Genomic DNA, 7,919 nt, shown 5'->3' on the forward strand with positions numbered 1-7,919 from the left:
CCTCGGAACACTTCAACCCCAGGGCATCAATGTGGACTTCAACAGTTTCCTCATTTCCCCTTCCCCCACCTCACCCTAGTTCTAAACTTCCAGCTCAGCACTGTCCCCATGACTTGTCCGGACGTGTCCTACCTGCCTATCTCCTTTTCCACCTATCCACTCCACCCTCTCCTCCCTGACCTATCATCTTCATCCCCTCCCCCACTCACCTATTGTACTCTATGCTACTTTCTCCCCACCGCCACCTTCCTCTAGCTTATCTCTCCATGCTCCAGGCTCACTGCCTTTATTCCTGATGAAGGGCTTTTGCCCGAAACGTCGATTTCGAAGCTCCTTGAATGCTGCGTAAATTAACTGTTGTTAATCAAGGAACTTAAGGAGAGTATTAAGTTGAAAAAGGCATGCAAGGAAGCAAAAGTCAGTTTTATGGCAGCAGGTATTTTGAACATCTCATTAATACCAAGTTACACAGGCAGGAATTAAGTACCATCACCATCGCTAGCGAGGTAGCATGAGACCGTATTCAAGTACTCAGTGGAAAATCTAGATGAGTACGCCACCTCCGTCACAGACTTCATTAGCAAATGTGTGGAGGACTGCATGCCAAAGACGTCAATCCAGATGTTCCCAAACGGAAACCTTGGATGAACTGGAAAATTCACTCCCTACTGAAGACCAGGCATACTGCTTTCAAGTCAGACAACCCAGGCCAACACAGAAATTCCAGGAATGACTTCCACAAAGCCATCAAAGTTGCAAGAGGCAGCACCAGAGCAAGTTAGAGGCCCAAACCAACCATACGGACTCTTCTCAACTGTGGCAAGGCCTAAACAATATAACGGAATGCAAAATGAAGCAAAGCAAGATAGTGGACAAAGACACACCATTCCCTGATGCATTTTCTATGCTTGGTTCAAGCAGAATGTCAGTGGCGCAGTGTGCCTCAACAGCTCCAGATGCACCTGTTCCCTCAGTCACTGCTGCAGAATTCAGATTGGTCTTCCCAGGAGGCAACCCAAGAAAAGTAATGGGCCTGGCCGGAGTCTCCAGCCATGCACTTAGATCCTGTGCAGACTAGCTGGCAGAGGCATTCACTGACATCTTCAACCTCTCCCTCCTGCAAGGAGAAATCCCCACCTGCTTCAAGAAGACCACCTTCATTTCAGTACCTAAGAAAGTACAGGCATTGTGCCTTAATGACTACCGCCCAGTGGCTCTAACCTCCACAATCATGACGTGCTTTGAGAGGCTGGTCATGGCCGACATCAAGTCCAGTTTCCTATCCTGTTTCGATCCCCTGCAATTTGTCTCTGATGTAACAGGTTCATAGAGGTCCATTTCCCTAGCCTTGTACTCATCCACGAACAAGGACACCTACATCAGACTCCTCAGTGTCGATTATAGCGCCGCATTCAATATCAATATTCCTTCCAGAATGATCTCAAAAATCCAAGACCTAGGTCACGGCTCCACTGTCTGCAACTAGATCCTCAACTACCTGACCCATAGACCGCAGTCATCGAAGACAGACAACTGTACCTCCTCCAGGATAACACTCAACATTGGAGTTGTCCATAGAAGTGTTCTCAGCCCCCTACTGCACGCTGTATACCCACAACTGTCTTGCCAAATTCTGAAGGAACGCCATCTACAAATTTGCAGAAGACACTGTCGTGGGAGGATGAATATCAAACAACGAGTCAGAATACTGAAAGGAGATAGAGGGCTTGGTGCCGTACTGCAACGATAACAACCTCTCTTTAAATATGGGCAAAACTAAAGTATTGATAATTGACTTTAGAAAGAAAGAAAGCAGAACATGATCCCCCCCATCTACATCAACTGAGTGGAAGTTGAGCGGAGTGACGATAATTGACAACCTATCCTGGACTTCCCATGTAGAGGTGACGGTCAAGAAGACAGAATGCCCCTTCTTCCTCAAGTGGTTCAGGAAATTTGGCATGTCCTTGTGGACCCTCACCAACTTTTACATATGCACCACAGAAAGCATACCGTCCGGGTGCATAACGGCCTGGTATGGCAACTGCTCTGCCCAGCACTATAAGAAAGAACAGAAACACAGCCCAGGCCATTACAATGAAAACCTCCTTTCCATGGACTCCATTTATTTGTCTTGTCACCGTGGAAAGGCTGCCATCATCAAAGACCCACCTCACCCTGGTAATTCTCTCCTATAAGCACTTCCATCAGGCTGAAGATACAGAAGCTTGAACACGCAGAATTGGCTAACCGGCTAAAAATATTGAGGGGGGATAACGGGTTTTATTTTTTGGGTCGGCTACCTGTAACCAGGAGATTCACCAGGGATGAGTGCTGGCATTACAACTGTTAACAATGTACATTTATGACTGAGAGGAAGGAAATGAATGGATAGTGGTCAAATTTGCAGATGACAAAAATAGGTGAAAAGATAAGCTGTGAGAGGAAGAATAAAAGAAGAGAATTATTAAATGGAGAAAAACTGCAGCAAGCTGCAACACAAAGCTTGGTGTACTAGTGGATGAAAAACAATGTTTACACACACTTCAATAAGTGATCAGGAAGGTTAATGGAAAGTTAACCCTTATTTCAAAGAGGTTGGACTAGAAGAGTAGGGAAGTCTTACTGCAAGTATACAAGGTGCTGGCGAGACCACATCTCAAGCATTGCGAGCAGTTTTGGTCCCCTAATTTAAGCAAAGATATAATTTCATTGAGGCAGTTCACAAGGAGGATCCCTGTGTGGAGAGACTGTCTTACGAGCACAGGCTAAGTAGTTTGGAGTTTTACTCAATGGAGTTAACACGAATGACAGGTGATCTCATTGAAATATACATGATTCTTAAGGGGTTTGACATTGTAAATGCTGAGAGGATATTTCTTCTCATGGGAAAATCTGGGATCGGGCATAATTGGAGAATTAGCAGTGAGGCCCAGGTCTCTGGCACAGAGCCTGTCCCTGTTGCACAGAAGGGAAGGAGGGAAAGGAGGAGAGTGTTAGTCATTGGGGACTCAATAATTAGAGGTTCAGATAGAAGGCTTGCAGGGAACAAACAAGACTTGCGGTTGGTGTGTTGCTTCCCAGGTGCCAGGGTCCATGATGTCTCTGATCGTATCTTTAGGGTCCTGAAGGCAGAGGGTGACCAGCCTCAAGTCGTTGTCCATGTAGGTACCAATGACATAGGTAGAAAGAGGGACAGGGATGTAAGGCAGGATTTCAGGGAGCTAGGGTGGAAGCTGAGAGCTAGAACAAACAGAGTTATCATGTCTGGATTGTTACCTGTGCCACGTGATAGCGAGGCAAGAAATAGGGAGAGATATCAGCTAAACACACGGCTGCAAGGATGTTGCAGGATGGAGGGTTTCAGGTTTTTGGATAATTGGGGCTCATTTTGGGGAAGGTGGGACTTGTACAAACAGGACGGTCTTCACTTGAACCTGAGGGGTACTAATATCCTGGGTGGGAAATTTGCTGGTGCTATTTGGGTGGGTTTAAACTAGCTCAGCAGGGGGACGGGAACCGGAGGTGTAGCTGCAGTGCACAGGAGGATGAGAGTAGGAAAGACAGGGACAGGATTTCAGGGTCACAGGAATGTCCTGGCAGACAGCAAAGTGGTTTGAAATGTGTCTACTTCAATGCCAGAAGTATCTGAAATAAGATAGGTGAGCTTGCAGCATGGATAGGTACCTGGGACTTTGATGTTGTGGCCATTTCGGAGACATGGATAGAGCAGGGTGAGGAATGGATGTTGCAGGTTCCAGGGTTTAGATCTTTCAATAAAAACAGGCAAGGCGGTAAAAGAGGGGGAGATATGGCCTTGTTAGTCAAGGATAGTATAATGGTTCTAAAACAACTTTTGACAAGGACTTGTCTACTGAGGTAGTATGGGGAGGTTAGAAACAGGAGAGGAGGGGTCCCACTGCTTGGAGTTTTTTTATAGGCCTGCGTACTGTTCCAGGAAGGTGGAGGAGAGGATTGGCAAAATGATTCCAGGTAGGAGTGAAAGGAACAGAGTGGTCATTATGGGGGAATTTAACTTCCCCAACATTGATAGGAAACGCTATAATTCTACTATGTCGGATGGATCAGTTTTTGTCCGATGTGTACAGGAGGGTTTCCTGACACAGTATGACAAAGGGCCGACAAGAGGGGAGGCCACACTGGATCTGGAACTTGGTAATGAACCAGGCCAGGTGTTTGATTTAGTCGTAGGTGAGCATTTTGGAGAGAGTGACCATAATTCAGTTACGTTTAGTTTAGCGATGGAAAGGGATAGGTACATGCCACAGGTCAAGAGTTATCGATGGGGCAAGGGCAATTATAATGTGATTAGGCAAGAATTAGGATGCATAGAATGGGGTAGCAGACAATCGAAATGTGGAGTTGGTTTAAGGAATAGATATTGATAGGTATGTCCCTGATAGACATGTCCCTGTCAGGCAGGGAGGAAGTGATAAGGTAAGGGAACCGTAGTTTACTACAGAAATTGCACCTCCTGTTGAGAAGACGAAAGAAGCTTGTGTGTTGATGAGGCAAGATGGTACAGATGAGGTGATAGAGAGTTACAGATCAGCTAGGAAGGACTTAAAAGAGATGGTTAAGAAGAGTAAAGAGAGGACACGAGAAGTCTTTAGCAAATAGAATAAAGGAGAACCCTAAAGCTTTCTATAGGTATGTGAAGAATAAAAGGATGATTAGGGTAGGAATAGGGCCAGTCAAAGACAGAAGTGGGAAGTTGAGTGTGGAGCCTGTAGAGATCGGAGAGGTGCTAAATGAACATTTCTCATCGGTGTTCACTCAGGAAAAGGAGAATATTGTAGAGGAGAAGAATGAGGTATGAGATATTAGACCAGAAAGGATCGAGGTTAGTAATGCACAGGTGTTATCAATTCCAGAAGGAGAGAATGTAGACAAGTCCCCTGGGCCGGATGGGATTTATCCGAGGATTCTCTGGGAAGCTAGGGAGGAGATAGCAGAGCAGTTGGCGTGACATTTGAGTCGTCATTGTCTACAGGTTTAGTACCTGAGGACTGGAGGATTGCAAATGTTGTGCCCTTGTTCAAGAGAGATGACCCAGGTAATTATAGACCAGTGAGCCTTACTTCTGTTGTAGGAAAGGTTTTGGAAAAGATTATGAGAGATAAGATTTATAATCATCTCGCAAGCAACAATTTGATTTCAGATAGGCAACATGGTTTTGTCAAGGGCAGGTCGTGTCTCACAAACCTCATTGAATTTTTTGAGAAGGTGACTAAGCATGTAGATGAGGGTAGGGCATGGTATACATGGACATGGTATACATGGACTTCAGTAAAGCCTTTGATAAGGTTCCACATGGTAGGCTGATGGAGAAAACACAGAGGGATGGAATTGAGGATGATTTAGCAGTTTGGATTAGAAACTGGCTTTCTGAAAGAAGGCAGCGAGCGGTGGTTGACAGAAAAATATCAGTCTGGAGTCCAGTTACTAGTGGTGTGCCACAAGGATCTGCTTTGGGACCACTGCTGTTTGTCATTTTTATAAGTGACTTAGATGCAGGCATAGGTGGATTAGTAAATTTGCAGACAACACTAATGTCGGTGGAGTACTGGACAGTTTGGAAGAATGTTACAGGTTGCAGGGGGACTTGGATAAACTGCAGAATTGGGCTGAGAGGTAACAAATGGAGTTCAATGCAGCTAAATGAGAGGTGATGCACTTTGGGAAGAATAACAGGATGGCAGAGTACATGGTCAATGGAAAGATTCTTGGTAGTGCGGATGTGCAGAGGGATCTTGGAGTTCTTGTGCATAGATCCTTGAAAGTTGCCACCCAGGTGGATAGTGCTGTGAAGAAGGCATACGGTGTGTTAGGTTTCATTGGTAGAGGGATTGAGTTCCAGAACCGCAATAGCGTGCTGCAACTATACAAAACGCTGGTGCAGCCACATTTGGAATATTGTGTACAGTTCTGGTCGCCTCATTAGAGGAAGGATGCAGAAGCATTGGAAAAGGTGCAGAAGAGATTTACCAGGATGTTGCCTGGTCTGGAGGGAAGATCTTATGAGGAAAGGCTGAGAGACTTGGGTCTGTTCTCATTGGAAAGGCGGCGGCTAAGGGGGGATTTGATAGAGACATACAAGATGATCAGAGGATTAGATAGGGGAGACAGAGAAAGACTTTTGCCTAGGATGATGACGTCAGCTTATACGAGAGGGCATAACTACAAATTGATGGGTGATAGATTTAAGACAGATGTCAGAGGCAAGTTCTTTATGCAGACAGTGGTAAGGGCGTGGAATGCCCTACCTGCTAAGGTAGTCAACTCAGCCACATTAGGGAGATTTAAACAATCCTTAGATAAGCACATGGATGATTTTGGGATAGTGTAGGGGGACGAGCTGAGAATAGTTCACAGGTCAGCGCAACATTGAGGGCTGGAGGGCCTGTTCTGCGCTGTACTGTCCTATGTTCTAATAAAGAGGCACCAGTTCAAGACTGAGAAGAGGAAGAATTTCCTTTCTAAGAGGGTTGTGTCTTTGGAATTGCTCACCACAGAGAGCTGTAGGGACAAAGTCCTGGTGCATATTTGAGCGTGAGACAGATAGATGCTTGATCAGTAGGGAAATTAAGGGTTACAGGAAAAAACACAGGCAAGTTGACCAGAGAAACATTGGAAATTTATAATCTTACTGAATAGCACAGCAGGTACAAGGGACCAAACAGCCTACTCTTGTTCCTTTTTCTTACAGTTTTATACAATAGGATGTGATGGGTGCTTAGAGAGAATAAAACATAATTTTAAAGATTCCCAGGCCCCGCCAAATAGAGTTTTTATTTAACTAGAAGGAAAAGTAAAAAAACACAAACTATTGATAGAAAATTGATAGGACACTTGGTCATTTAATGCAAAACAAGGAATGTCCTGTCAACTGCTGGTTCTTTCCTTGATTATCATTTTCATTCACGTTTCTCAAAAGTGCTATGTACACATTCAGTGTAGCGTCACTTCCATTCTTAAGGTTGAACTCAGTCTGAATCAAATCAGCATCTGTATCATTTTCAGTAGCAGCCTTATGCGCTTGCTATAGTTACGTGCATTAGTCAGGGATAAATGCAGGGAATGGGCCTGGAGGAGTTACTCTTCGGAGGGTCAGTGTGGACTTGTTGGGCCAAAGGGCCTGTTTCCACAATGTAGGGAAACTAATCTTATTGAGAATTCAGAAAGTTTTATAACTACTAATTTTTTGCTTTCAGTAAGGCTAAAAACAAAAGAATCTATGCATCATTTCATCCAACCAATGCTCCCTCTAAGCTTCCAACTATCTGGAGGGTTTCATGTAAGCTGATCAGCGTGTGGACGCATTGACCTTTAGTTCTGGCAGTCTCTGCTGAAAATGTGTTGCTGGAAAAGCGCAGCAGGTCAGGCAGCATCCAAGGAGCAGGAGAATCGACGTTTCAGGCACGAGCCCTTCTTGAGGACTGAGGAAAGTGTGCCCAGCAGGCTACGATAAAAGGTAGGGAGGAGGGACTTGGGGGAGGGGCGTCGGATATGCGATAGGTGGAAGGAGGTTAAGGTGAGGGTGATAGGCCGGAGTGGGGATGGGGGCGGAGAGGTCAGGAAAAAGATTGCAGGTTAGGAAAGTGGTGCTGAGTTCGAGGGTTGGGACTGAGACAAGGTGGGGGAAGGGGAAATGAAGAAACTGGAGAAATCTGAGTTCATCTCTTGTGGTTGGAGGGTTCCTAGGTGGAAGATGAGGCTCTCTTCCTCCAGGTGTCGTGTTGCCATGGTCAGGCGATGGAGGAGTCCAAGGACCTGCATGTCCTTGGTGGAGTGGGAGGAGGAGTTGAAGTGTTGAGCCACGGGGTGGTTGGGTTGGTTGGTCCGGGTGTCCCAGAGGTGCTCTCTGAAACGTTCCGCAAGTAGGCGGCCTGTCTCCC

General features: G+C 45.6%; 1 protein-coding gene across 4 annotated transcripts in view; it reads right to left on the minus strand.

Moving 5' to 3' along the window:
* ptpn4a (protein tyrosine phosphatase non-receptor type 4a) overlaps nucleotides 1-7,919 on the minus strand; it is a 343,217-nt gene that overhangs the window by 82,790 nt on the left and 252,508 nt on the right. The gene's annotated exons all lie outside the window — the stretch shown is intronic.

Source organism: Chiloscyllium plagiosum, chromosome 7 (genome assembly GCF_004010195.1).
Source record: "Chiloscyllium plagiosum isolate BGI_BamShark_2017 chromosome 7, ASM401019v2, whole genome shotgun sequence".
NCBI lineage: Eukaryota > Metazoa > Chordata > Chondrichthyes > Orectolobiformes > Hemiscylliidae > Chiloscyllium > Chiloscyllium plagiosum.